The sequence below is a fragment of the Sorex fumeus genome, unplaced genomic scaffold, assembly GCF_029834395.1.
Source record: "Sorex fumeus unplaced genomic scaffold, SorFum_2.1 ptg000135l, whole genome shotgun sequence".
In the NCBI taxonomy this organism is placed as follows: Eukaryota; Metazoa; Chordata; class Mammalia; order Eulipotyphla; family Soricidae; genus Sorex; species Sorex fumeus.
The window spans coordinates 688,726-701,939 of NW_026606192.1; positions in this window are offsets into that span (position 1 = coordinate 688,726).

Consider the following 13,214-nt stretch of genomic DNA (forward strand, 5'->3'; position numbering starts at 1 on the left):
GGTCCCATGTTCAGGTTGTTTTAACTTGAGACAAGTTCTCTGAGGCATTATAGGGTGGAGAGCCAGGAGTGAGTGAGTGAGTGAGTGAGTGAGTGAGTGAGTGAGTGAGTTAGCCCCAAGCACAGAACCAGGAGTCAGCCCTGAGCACAGAGCCAGGAGTTGGCCCTGAGCACAGAGCCGGGAATGAGCTTCGAGTTCAGAGCCGGGAGTCAGCCCTGAGCACAGAGCCGGGAGTGCGCCCCAAGCACAGAGCAGGGAGTCAGCCATGAGCACAGAACTAGGAGTGAGCCCTGAGCACAGAACTGGGAGTCAGCCATGAGCACAGAGCTGGGAGTCAGCCCCGAGCACCCCTGCGTGCAGCCTAAAGACAAAACCAAATCAGAAGAAAATGGAAGTCGACATCAGTCCATTCCTGGTGAAGGGTCCCAGGACTGAGAAAATCTGCAAATCCTGAACAGCGTCTGCTGGGAAATAACAGAATATTCTTTTCCAAAAATATGGAAACTGCGAAAGAACAGCCCTGGTGCCCTACTCTCACCACGCCAAGTCAGGTTGGCCAGTCTGGACTCAATGGGCGTCCACAGGACAGCAAGGAGGGACCCAGAACTTTTTCTTGTTGTTTGAGGACCACACCCTGTGCGACGGGAACACTCAGGGGAGCCATCGGCAGAGGCAGGAATCGAACCCAGGTCAGCCCTGTAGCGGGCAAAGCCCTGAGCGGTTGTCCAATCTCTCTGGCCCGGAGTCATTTTATTTCTTAAACAGCTAGAGATAAGAAGTGACCACACACGTTTTATGGATAGGACCCTGCCCCAAACCTGAGATGGGAAGGCATGTCCTGGCGCCAGCCTTATTCTTATTATCTACAAGGAAGGAGACGGGCCGCAGGGAGTCTGGGGTGTGTGTATGGGTGGGTGGCAGTGGGGGGGGGGGTGTTGCTGGCCCAGCCCAGGTTCAGAACCTGCGTCAAATACAGTCCCGGAGCTCAGAGCCAGGGGTCAGCTCCGAGCACAGCCGCGTGTGACCCCCAAAGCAAACGATATACAAATAGAAAGACCAACGTCTCCTTATTTTTGGCTACAAAATAAGCCCAGGGCCCTGAGAGAGTTTCAGACAAAGCTTTGCAGGTAGAGTTTCCAAAACCCCCTATTGAAAGACGCTATTGATTGGCTATGGTTTTGGTTCTCAGTTTGGGCCTCACCCAGGGTGTGTTGAAACCAACTGTCTCTGGTGAAGTTTTTTTTGTTTGTTTGTTGGCTTGTGGGTTTGGGGATAGGGGTGGGAGCACAACCCGTGATGCTCGGAGCTGGCTCCTGGCTCTGCATTCGGGAATCACTCCTGGTGGGGCTTGAACTAAGGATTTATTGAGTCCTGCGGGGAAAGTTTTTCTCTGTGTGCTCGTATGATGCAAATCCACACTGGGACACCCCCAGCCTGGCTGGAGGAGGAAGAGGAGGAGAACGAAGAGGAGGATGAGGAAGAAGAGGAGGAGGAGGAGGAAGAAGAGGAAGAGGACAAGGAGGAGGACAAGGATGAGGAGGAGGACGAGGAGGAGGAGGAGGAGGAGGAAGAAGAGGAAGAGGACGAGGAGGAGGAGGAGGAGGACAAGGATGAGGAGGAGGAGGAGGAGGAGGAGGAGGAAGAGGAGGAGGAGGAAGAAGAGGAGGAGGAGGAGGAGGAGGAGGAGGAAGAGGAGGAGGAGGAAGAAGAGGAGGAGGAGGAAGAGGAGGAGGAGGAGGAAGAGGAGGAGGAGGAGGAGAAAGAGGAGGAGGAGGAGGAAGAGGAGGAGGAGGAGGAGGAGGAGGAGGAGGAGGAGGAGGAGGAGGAGGAGGAGGAGGAGGTGAGGGCCTGGGATGTTTCACACTTTATCGGAACAGGGCTGACTCCTGGCTCTGCATTCAGGAATCACTCCTGGAGGTGCTGGGGGGGGGGGGGGACCCAATGGGATGCGAGGGATCAAATTCAGGTTGGCCGCATGCAAGGCACAAGTCCTCCCCACTGTGCTATCGCTCCAGCCCCAATCAATTCTTTTCCATTCCAACTGAATTATCAGTTCGTACTTAGCCGTCTACAGATAAACAGCCACCTGAAGCCAGTGTCATTTCTTTCCTCTGTCACTCTTCACTTTGAACGGCTCTGATTCGTTTGGATTGCGCTACTGAGATGTTTCTGGGGAGTTTGGTCTTAACCACACCAGGCCCATCGCAAAGCACCCACACCTACTGGGTCCTCAGCTTGCCACCCTTGGGTGTCCGTTCTGCATCAGAGTCTGAGAGTCTGCGTTCACTCCACACTGGCGCTGCTTTTTTTTTTTCTTTTAGGGTCACACCCGGCGATGCACAGGGGTTACTCCTGGCTCTGCACTCAGGAACCATATGGGATGCTGGGAATCGAACCCGGGTTGGCTGCGTGCAAGGCAGAAGCCCTACCCGCTGTGCTATCTCTCCTGCCCCTGGCGCTGCTTAATTCCTATGCCACCCACAAGACAAATCACCGGGTCCCCGGCTTGCTTTCTCCTCCTGACTTACTTTGCTCAGCATGACCTCCTCGATTATACTCGTAGTGTCTCAAAGGATGAGATTCCATCTCTCCTAATAGCTGGCAAGCGGTTCCGTCATGTCTACAGGCTCCGTCTCCTTCATCTGCTTGTCAGCCCATGGAAACTTGGCTCGTTCCCAGATCTTTTGACGACTGTGACCGACTCGTGCTGAGTGAGTTGCAAGTATGCAGGCACCTTTTCAATGAATGGTTCCACCTTCTGGGGTGGATCGGAGGAGTGGAATTGCTGTGTCAGAAAGCGCTTCTAGTTTTTCTTGGTGCAGAACTTTCCCCACTATTTACCGTAGAGACTGGGTCAGTTTACCTTTCCCTGAAACAGTGAGTAAGAGTTTCTTTTCTTTTCTTTCTTTCTTTTTTTTTTTTGCTACAGCTATACTGGCATGTGTTGTTTCTGGCTTTCTTGCTGTCATCCAGCTGGTGCTTCATTGTATAGCTATATTTTGTTTTTGTTTTTAATTTTGGGGCCACACCTGGTGTTACTCAGGGCTTACTCCTGCCTCTGCACTCAGGGATCACTCCTGGTGGGGCTCAGGGGACCACATGGGATGCCGGAGATCAAATCAGGGTCGCTGCATTTAAGGCATATGCCCTTCCCGCTGAGCTGTCTCTCTCTGGCCTATAGTCACTTTTTAAAAAGAAAATAAAAAAAGTCCAAGGAAATGTCATGCTTATCTTGCTCTTGATACTCTTGATAATACAGACATACTTTGCCTATTAGGATAAAATTTTATTTTATTTTAGTTTATTATTATTTTGGCTTTTGGGGTCATACCCGGTGATGCTCAGGGCTGACTCCGGGCTCTGCACTCAGGAATCACTCCTGGCGGTGCTCGGGGCACCCTAGGGGATGCCGGGGATCCAACCTGGGTCAGCCCTGTACAAGGCCAACGCCCTCCCCTCTGTGCTATCACTCCAGCGTAGGATGAAATTTTAAATTGAAAACAAGTTATTTTTTATAATATCTTTTATTGATTGATTGAATGGTTGATTAATTGATTGATTGCTTTTTGGGTCACACCCGGCAATGCTCAGGGCTGACTCCTGGCTCTGCATTCAGGAATCACTCCTGGCAGCACTCAGGGGACCCTATGGAATGCTGGGAATTGAACCCGGGTCGGCCACATGCAAGACAAAAGCCCTCCCCACGGTGCTATCACTCCAGCCCCAACAAATTATTTTTGAAGTTGACAAAAATTGTTCAGTGCAAAATAGGAGATCAATACCCAAGAATAGCCGAGATCAGTACCAGGAGGTTCACTCCATGGCTTAGAGGCCAGCTGGGCATTCTAGGGGAAAGGGCAGCTCAGATAGAAAAGGGAGCACCAAATAAAGGGTGTTTGGAGGATCCTCCCAGGATAGGAGATGCATGTTGAAAGTAGACTACGGACCAAACATGATTGCCACTCAATGCCTCTTTTGCAGACCACAACACCCAAAAGGAGAGAGAGAACAAAAGGGAATGCCCTGCCACAGAGGCAGGGTGGAGTGGGGGGGATGCGTGTGGGAGGGATACTGGGACCCGTGGTGGTGGGAAATGGGCACTGGTGGAGGGATGGGTACTTGATCATTGTATAATCGAAACCCAAGCACAAAATTTTGTAAGTCTACAACTGTACCTCATGGTGTCTCACTAATAAAAATTAATAAAAAAAATTGTTCAGTGTGCTCTATTCATCGTAGCCAAATACTGAAAACCACTTAAAGACCCAAGAACAGGTAGACGAGATTGGGGTGGGGGAGTAGGAACCTGGGGACACTGGGGGTGGAAAATGTGCACTGGTGAAGGGACGGGTGTTGGAACATTGTATGACCGAAACCCAACCATGAACAACTTTGCAACTTGGAGAATCCGTGGTACACTGTATTGTAGTAAATGATTTGAATTCCCTTATTCACATCAGTCAGAATCATACAGCAATTAATCACTACCAATTGAATTGTGTTGCTTTATCTCCTGATAATTCCTTCTGCTATCTCTTTAACTTTTCTTGCCACAAGCAACGTGAAATAAATCTGTGGTATGCCTCCCACAGGGGCTGGCTGGGGATGGCAGGGACTCTGGAGGGGAGGGATTGGTGTTGAACCATCACATGCCTGACACTCAATCGTGAATAACCTTCTAACTTCTAATTCAAGGTGAGTTGATACAAATTATTATTATTATTATTATTATTATTATTTGCTTTTTGGGTCACACCCGGCGATGCACAGGAGTTACTCCTGGTTCATGCACTCAGGAATTACTCCTGGCAGTGCTTGGGGTACCATATGGGATGCCGGGGATCGAACCTGGGTCGGCCGCGTGCAAGGCAAACGCCCTACCCGCTGTACTATCACTCCAGTCCCTCTTTCTTTCTTTCTTTCTTTCTTTCTTTCTTTCTTTCTTTCTTTCTTTCTCTTTCTTTCTTTCTTTCCTTCCCTCCCTCTCTCTTTCTTTCTCTCTCTCTCTCTCTCTTTCTTTCTGCTCTTTTTGGTCACACCTGGCAATGTTCAGGGGTTCTTCCTGGCTCTGCACTCAGGAATTACTCCTGGCGGTGCTCAGGGGACCCTATGGGATGCTGGGAATCGAACCCAGGTCGGCTGCGTGCAAGGCAAACGCTCTACCTGCTGTGCTATTGCTCCAGCCCCAAATTTTTTTCTTTTTTTTTAATACAAAAATTTTAAAATGAAAAGGAAAGGAAAATAATTTAAAAAATTCACTTGATCACTTGACTTCCCATTAATCGTTGATTTGCTCGAGCGGGCGCCAGTAACGTCACCATTTGTCCCTGTCGCGTGCTAGTGTAGCCCAATGGCGTCTGTTCGTTCTAGGAACACAAAGAGCCTCAAACCGATTGTTCATGATCTTGATGAAGAAGTCTGACCATCTGGTAGGTGGGCAGCCACGCGGTCTTTTGACATCCCGTGGAATCCAGTCGGTAACAGCTCTAGTCCAGCAGTCGTCTCTAAATCTCATTACGTGACCAGCCCATCTGATTTTAAAAAATTAGGGGCTTTATAATTGAAATCCAAGCACAAAAATTTGTAAGTCTACAACTGACCTCATGATGTCTCACTAATAAAAATTTTTTAAAAAATCACCTATTCAGATAGAGAAGGGAGCACCAAATAAAGGATGTTTGGAGGATCCTCCCAGGAGGGGAGATGCATGTCGAAAGTAGACTATGGACTGAACATGTTTGCCACTCAATGCCTCTTTTGCAGACCACAGCACCCAAAAGGAGAGAGAGAACACAGGGGATTGCCCTGCCACAGAGACGGGGGGATGGGGGGATGGGGGTGGGAGGGATATTATCCATGGTGGTGGAAAATGGGCACTGGTGGAGGGATGGGTATCTGATCATTGTATAATTGAAACCAAAGCACAAAAAATTGTAAATCTACAACTTTAAAAAAAAATAAAATAAAATAAAGGGGGAAAAAAAAAAATCACCAAAAAAAAAAAAATTAGGGGCTGGAGCGATAGCACAGTGGGGAGGGTGTTTGCCTTGTACGCAGTCGACCCGGGTTCAATTCTCAGCGTCCCATATTGTCCCCTGAGCACCGCCAGGAGTAATTCCTGAGTGCATGAGCCAGGAGTAACCCCTGTGCAAAGCCGGGTGTGACCCAAAAAGCAAAAAAAAAAAAAATGAAAGAATTTATTCTTCCAGGGGATGGAACAATAGTACAGTAGGTAGGGTGTTTGCCTTGCGTGCAGCTGACCAGGTTTGATTCCCAGCATCCCATAGGGTCCCCTGAGCACCGCCAGGAGTGATTCCTGAGTGCAGAGCCAGGAGTCAGCCCTGTGCAACACCAGGTGTGACCCAAAAAGAAAAAAAAATTATTCTTCCAGGGACTGGAGAGATGTTCAAGGGCTTAAGCATATGCGTGACCCGTGGGGGCCCAGATCCCACCCCTGGCCTGTAGGGGCCCCTGACCACTGGCAGGATCACCCCAAACAAAAACACACAGCAGCAAAAATCAATCTATGTGGCTTTAGGAAGACTGAACTTTGAATCAGTTATGAATGTTTCATTTAATCACGTCTTTTTTGGGGCATCTCTGGCAATAATTGCATGAACTATTTCCTTTGTTCTTCGAACGCTATCAATGATAACAGTGGGTTTCCTAACCCTGAGAGCCTGCTTGGGGAAGGCTCGCTGAGTCACGGTGAATTGTGGGCCTGGCTCCGTGGACATCTGCAGACACAGCCTGGACGCATCCACTCAGGCGCTCCTTGGAGAGCGTGACGCCTCTCGTCCAGCTCACAATAAGAAAAACAAAAATAACGAGTGAGTCATGCCGATTTGTTTTGGCTCCCGAAGTAAAAGTTATGTTCACACTCTATCGTGGTGCGCTAAATGTGTAATAGCCTCGTGTTTTTTTTTTTTTTAAAAAAACAATGTGAACACCATCATTTTACTTTTTCTTTTTTTCAGTTAATTTTTGGGGTTTTTTTTTTTTTGGTCACATCTGGAAGTGTTCAGTGCTTACTCCTGGTTCTGTGTTCGGGGATCAATTCTGTGCTGGGAATCAAACTCCAGTTGACTACAAGCAAGAGCCCTGACCACTGTACTATCTCTTTGGCCCCTGTGAATACCTTCATTTTAAAAACACTTTATAGGGACTGGCGATATAGTCTAGAGATAAAGCACTTGCCTTACATGTAGCAAACCAGGGTTTGAGACTTACCTTCCCCTCCCTAAATCAGGAGTGACCCCTGAGCTATGAGCATCACCAGGTGTGGCTCCCCCAGACCAAATGATTACATAAATAAATAGCACTTTATGAATTAAAAACTGTTATCTTGGCAGGGCTGGAGAGATAGCACAGCAGGATAGGGCAGGTAGGGTGTTTGCCTTGCACATGGCTGACCCGGGTTCGATTCCCAGCATCCCATAGGGTCCCCTGAGCACCGCCAGGAGTAGTTCTTGAGTGCAGAGCCAGGAATAACCTCTGTGCAATGCCGGGTGTGACCCCAAAAACAAAAAATATAAAATAAAATAAAAGTAGATTTTAAATCCAGTCCACTGTCCTCTAATTCAGCTGGAATAAATATCAAGTACGAACATCCTCGATGCCTGTGCTGAAGTTGAGCAAGTTTAGACACTTGAAGATCCGACCCATGTACAGAACAGCCCATCCCAGGGAGTGGTCCCCTGCTGTCCAGTCAGCCTGAACCTCCCTCCCTCAGGGGTGTCCACTCTCCAGACCTTGCCCACTGTTGTTTGGTGCACCCTCTTATCAGACTCAATCAGACAGGAGGTGTGCTCCATGTGTGGGACTTCTCGACTCTGAGCAGGTTTGGAGAATCTCATCAATCAACTAACTCATCAATCAACTGCTCAATACCTGTGACTTAGTAATTCCTTCCCCATTATCACCGGAGCGTGTTCCATTGTAGGACTATAGTAATTCTATTCATCCTCTATTCATTATTCTCTGTTCATGATTCTATTCATTCTCCTGTTGACTCAGTCTTGGATATTCCAACTTGGGGAGCTTCTTAAGATAGTTAGAAAACATCCTTTAGACAGGGTGGAAATGTTTACATATCTTTGGGTTTTCTCCATTTTTTATAACTAATCTCTTAACCCTAGAAAAAGTCCTATTTTGCTCACAGTTTTGTTATTACTCTCTCTGGGGTTGAGGTCAGGCCCTCTGAAGCCCAGCCCCACCCTAGGGAAACCAGCTCTGTGGTGTTCATGCATCTTTGTTGCCAGGTGAGTGCCATGGTATCCTTTTTTTTTTTAATTATTTATTTTAATTTTTTACTTGGTCTTGCGAGATTGTGAAACTATTTATGAGTGGGCTTCAGGTTTACAATATGTCTGCATCAATCCCTTCACCAGCCATTCTATTTTTATGAGAAATCCTCCCTCTTTTTTTAATATAAGATTTGCATAGGGGTTTACAGTACCACTGTATTCTTTTCGTTTGTTTGGCAAATCTGGGAGGGCTGGGGATTACTCCCAAAACTATGCCCGGGGTCACGTCTAGTGGTGTGACCATGCAATGTCAGGACACATCCCAGACCATCATGCAAAGCATGTGTCCAACCCATTGGACCATCTCCCTGACCCTTCATGTTATGGTCTTTCTCTTTCTCCTTACTAAAAAAATTTTACTCGGATCTAGTTTGCATCTGGTCCTATGCTTATATATATATTTTTGAAATTCAAAGATGGTTAGAAAATCATCCTGTCTTCGAAGAATTTATGTTTGAATATATTGGAGTAACATCTCGGGAGAGGAAATGCAGTCCACCATGACATACAAGGTATATTCGTACACACACACACACACACACACACACACACACACACAAACAGCATGTGAACCATTATACTGGGGAACCAGTGCTCTCTGACATTGTGTTTTTTCTTTAACACTTTTCAAAACCCCATTGTATTTTTCACGTAGTGAATCTACTCCATCCAACAACTGACTCAGTAAATCAGGTGAATGATAAGTGACTATGAATTTGATCTCTGTCAACATAATGACGGCACAAGTGTCTCATCAAGATAGCTGAACTACATTGCAGCACTCTTTACAATAGCCAGAATCTGGAAAAAAAACCTGAGTGCCCGAGAACAGATGATTGGTTAAAGAAACTTTGGTACATTTACACAATGGAGTGCTATGTAGCTGTTAGAAAAGATGAAGTCATGAAATTTACATACAAGTGGTACTACATGGAAAGTATCATGTTAAGAGAAATGACTCAGAACGAAAGGGATAGACATAGAAAGATTGCATTCATCTGGGGAACATAAAGTAACAAAATAGGAGACTAACACCCAGGAGTGGCCGAGATTAGTACCAGGAATTTTGCTCCATGGCTTGGAGGCCAGCCACACATGCTAGGGGAAAAGGGAGCTCAGATAGAGAAGGGAGCACCAAGTAAAGGGTGTTGGGAGGATCCTCCCAGGATGGGAGAAGCATGCTGAAAGTAGACTATAGAGTAAACATGATTGCCACCCATTGCCTCTTTTGCAAACCACACACCCAATAGGAGAGAGAGAGTACAAAACGGAATGCCTTGCCACAGAGGCAGGGTGGGATGGGGGGATGGGGGGTGGGAGGGATACTGGGATCCGTGGTGGTGGAGGATGGGCACTGGTGGAGGGATGGGTATTTAATCATTGTATAGTTGAAACCCAAGCACAAAAATTTGTAAGTCTACAACTGTACCTCATGGTGTTTCACTAATAAAAATTTTTAAAAAAAGAGAGAGAGAGCTGAACTAGTCACAGATGGGATGGTTCATGAATGGAGAGAATTCACACTGACAGGCTTCTGTCACTGTTTGGGTAAACTTACTCTGCAAAGGAGACAGGACTTTTTGGGAAAGGGGTCAAATCATTGAATTTTCTGCTTGAAAAACGGCATCAATGCAAATATCACGAGTCCAGATGAATCACGTCACCAAATGCTTCATATCCAGAAGCCCAGTCTTAAGAAATAAGTAAACAATCTCAGCTGAAGACAGAAGATCGAGCCCTTTGCACAAGGTTGTAGGTTTCCACTCCATTCACCAGTGTGTTATTCATCAGGGTCCCCAGCATCAGGGCTCAGAAGCGCGTCAATGACAGAACCCCATTAACTCAGGATGCTGAAGCACTCGTGTACGTCATAGTAGCTGCCAACAGGAATATGGAGAAATGTAACATGTGGATCGAACCGGTCCGGGTGAATTTACATACTAACCCGTCCTTGTGAAAATCTTCCAGCTCTTGGTTTTCTTGCACGTGAAAGATTTTGAGCTCTTCACGTTGCTGTGTTGAGTGATTACCAAGCACTTACCCGACTTTCTGGAAAATATACTCCAATGGTCATATTTTGCTGGGAAAGTCAAAAAGCAATTTCTTAGATGCTGTGAATTAGCAACTTCCAAGTCTGACTTAGCATCAAACTCAAATGGAAAATTGCTGGATGTCAACCCTGTGTTTCAGGCCTCACCAGTGAATTGCCTCTTTCTTCCTCCTGAGAGAAGTTTAACATGCCCTTGGGCTGGAGAGATAGCACAGCGGTTAGGGCGTTTGCCTTGCACCCGGCAGACCCAGGTTCGATTCCCAGCATCCCATATGGTCCCCTGAGCACCTCCAGGAGTAATTCCTGAGCGCAAAGGCAGGAGTAACCCCTGTGCATCGACAGGTGTGACCCAAAAAGAAAAAAAAAGTTTATGGTGATTCACTAGTGGCGGTAGGGCGTTCGCCTTACACGCGGCCAACATGGCCGACCCGAGTTCGATTCCTCCGGCCCTCTCGGAGAGCCCGGCAAGCTGCCGAGAGTATTCGATATGCCAGACACAGTAACAACAAAGTCTCCAATGGAGACGTTACTGGGCCCGCTCGAGCAAATCGACGATCAATGGGAGGGCCTTTACCTTTACCTTTACCACTAGTAAAAATTAAAAATAATAAATAAATAAAATGAATCAAATTTAAGTAGTGATATATAAATAAAGACTTTAAGTGCTCATAAGTAAAGATTTATAAGCAAACCATTTGTGGAGGTGAAAAGCACCATATTTTACAACAAAACAGTATCCACATAAAACTGCCATTTACATGTTAAAAACAGAAAAAAAAACTGGGGTAAAAATTTAAGATACTGGCACATTTTTCTGTACGTACAAAAACTTTTATAGCAAGTTTAAGGGTCTGGAGCGATAGCATAGCAGGTAGGACGTTTGCCTTGTGCGCAGCCAGCCTGGCCAAGCCAGGTTCGATTCCTTCGCCTCTCTCCGAGAGAGCCCGGCAAGCTACCGAGAGTATCTCACCCACACAGCAAAACCTGGCAAGCTACCCATGACATATTCAATATGCCAAACACAGTAAAAACAAGTCTCAAAAAAAAAAAAAAACGGAGACGATACTGGGCCAGCTCGAGCAAATGGATGAACAATGGGAGGACTCAGTGTACAGTGACAGCAAGTTTAAATCTAATAATGGTTGAGTCTGGGGAAATATTAAGAAATGTAGAAGGGAGACTATATTTTGTGGATTTCTGTATGACTCTTCTGAGTTTAGAATACTTAAATATGTAATATTAAAAAACGTGTTATTTATTTCTTTAAATGAATAATTACCTCCAAAGCTTATATAAATTCTGTTGAACTCTACTGCATAGGTCTATGTTTATTAAATATAAAGTTCTCAACAGAGAAAAAAAAAGTTTATCTTTAACCTTTCCCTTGTATTTTACCTCTCATTGTCACAGTTCCCCAAGTTAGTTTTGATTACTCGTAAGCCAAAACTTTCTGGTAATTCTGAACTTGTATTTGTACTTTGTATTTGAAGGGCTGTATCCTTGTACCTGCTTTTCTCTCTCCCCTATAGCCTTTTTTTAATTTTAATTTTATATTTTTTTAAATTTTCACCAGTGAGACACCATGAGGTACAGTTGTAGACTTAGAAATTTTTGTGCTTGGGTTTCAATTGTACAATGATCAAACACCCATCCCTCCACCAGTGCCCATTTCCCACCACCACGGGTCCCAGCATCCCTCCCACCCCCATTCCCCCCATCCCACCCTGCCTCTGTGGCAGGGCATTCCCTTCTGTTCTCTCTCTACTTTTGGGCGTTGTGGTCTGCAAAAGAGGCAGTGGGTGGCAACCATGTTTGGTCTTCCCGTATAGCCTTTTTATATTTTACTAGGGAGCAATGTTCTTTGGTTAAACGCAGAAAGACCATTCATGCCATGCTCCTACATTTGGGAGTTGATAGACTGAAATGTATCTGCTCCTGGGCATAGTTACTTGGTTATAATTACTTGTCTCAGGCTTTGGTTGCTGTAGTTTCTAACACCCCAAAAGGGAGGTCCTGCATGGGACTGGGATGGACCCGGGACGAGTTGTCGACAAAGCTACCCGGCATCGAAATGGGACATTCTAGAAAGCACAAATGCATGTTTTTTTTTGTTTGTTTGTTTTTTTGGGTCACACCTGGTGATGCACAGGGGTTACTCCTGGCTGTGTACTCAGGAATCACCCCTGGCGGTGCTCAGGGGACCCTATGGGATGCTGGGAATCGAACCTGGGTTGGCTGCGTGCAAGGCAATCGCCCTACCCACTGTACTATTGCTCCAGCCCCATAAATGCATGGTCTTGATGTAAGCTGTTACAACCTAAGAGACAGGACCCCCATGGCGAAGGACAAGCTGAACTGGCTTGAGGACTTAGTCTGGGATTTACGGTAAGAGCCTTGCTTGTTCTCAGAGCCCAGAGAGCTAATTGCTCTCAGCCAGAGAACTGAGTGTTGGGATCTTTGTCTCCTACTGTGTTATCCAAACAACTGCAAGCATTGATGACTTAAAAAACTAGAGGGAAAGATAAAAGCAATGTCCCTGGGAGACAGAGTGTCTTCTTGCACTGATTTCCCCAAGAGAATTCCCTCTGCCAAATGTTTATCTCTGTAAATGACCAGTCACACCTGTCCTTACCTCAACCCCCCTCAGGTGTTCTGTAAGTCTGCTAGCAACTCTGCATTAAAGGGGCCATTTTCACCATCAGACTGTGGTCCCCTGCTCCCCGTCTCTCTGTGGTCTCCCTGTGGTCTTCCTGTGTCTGTGTCTCTGTTGGGGAGCCCTGGAGAGGTGGGGAGGCAGCTCAGGGCCACCAACCGCGCACACACACACACACACAAACACACACACACACACACACACA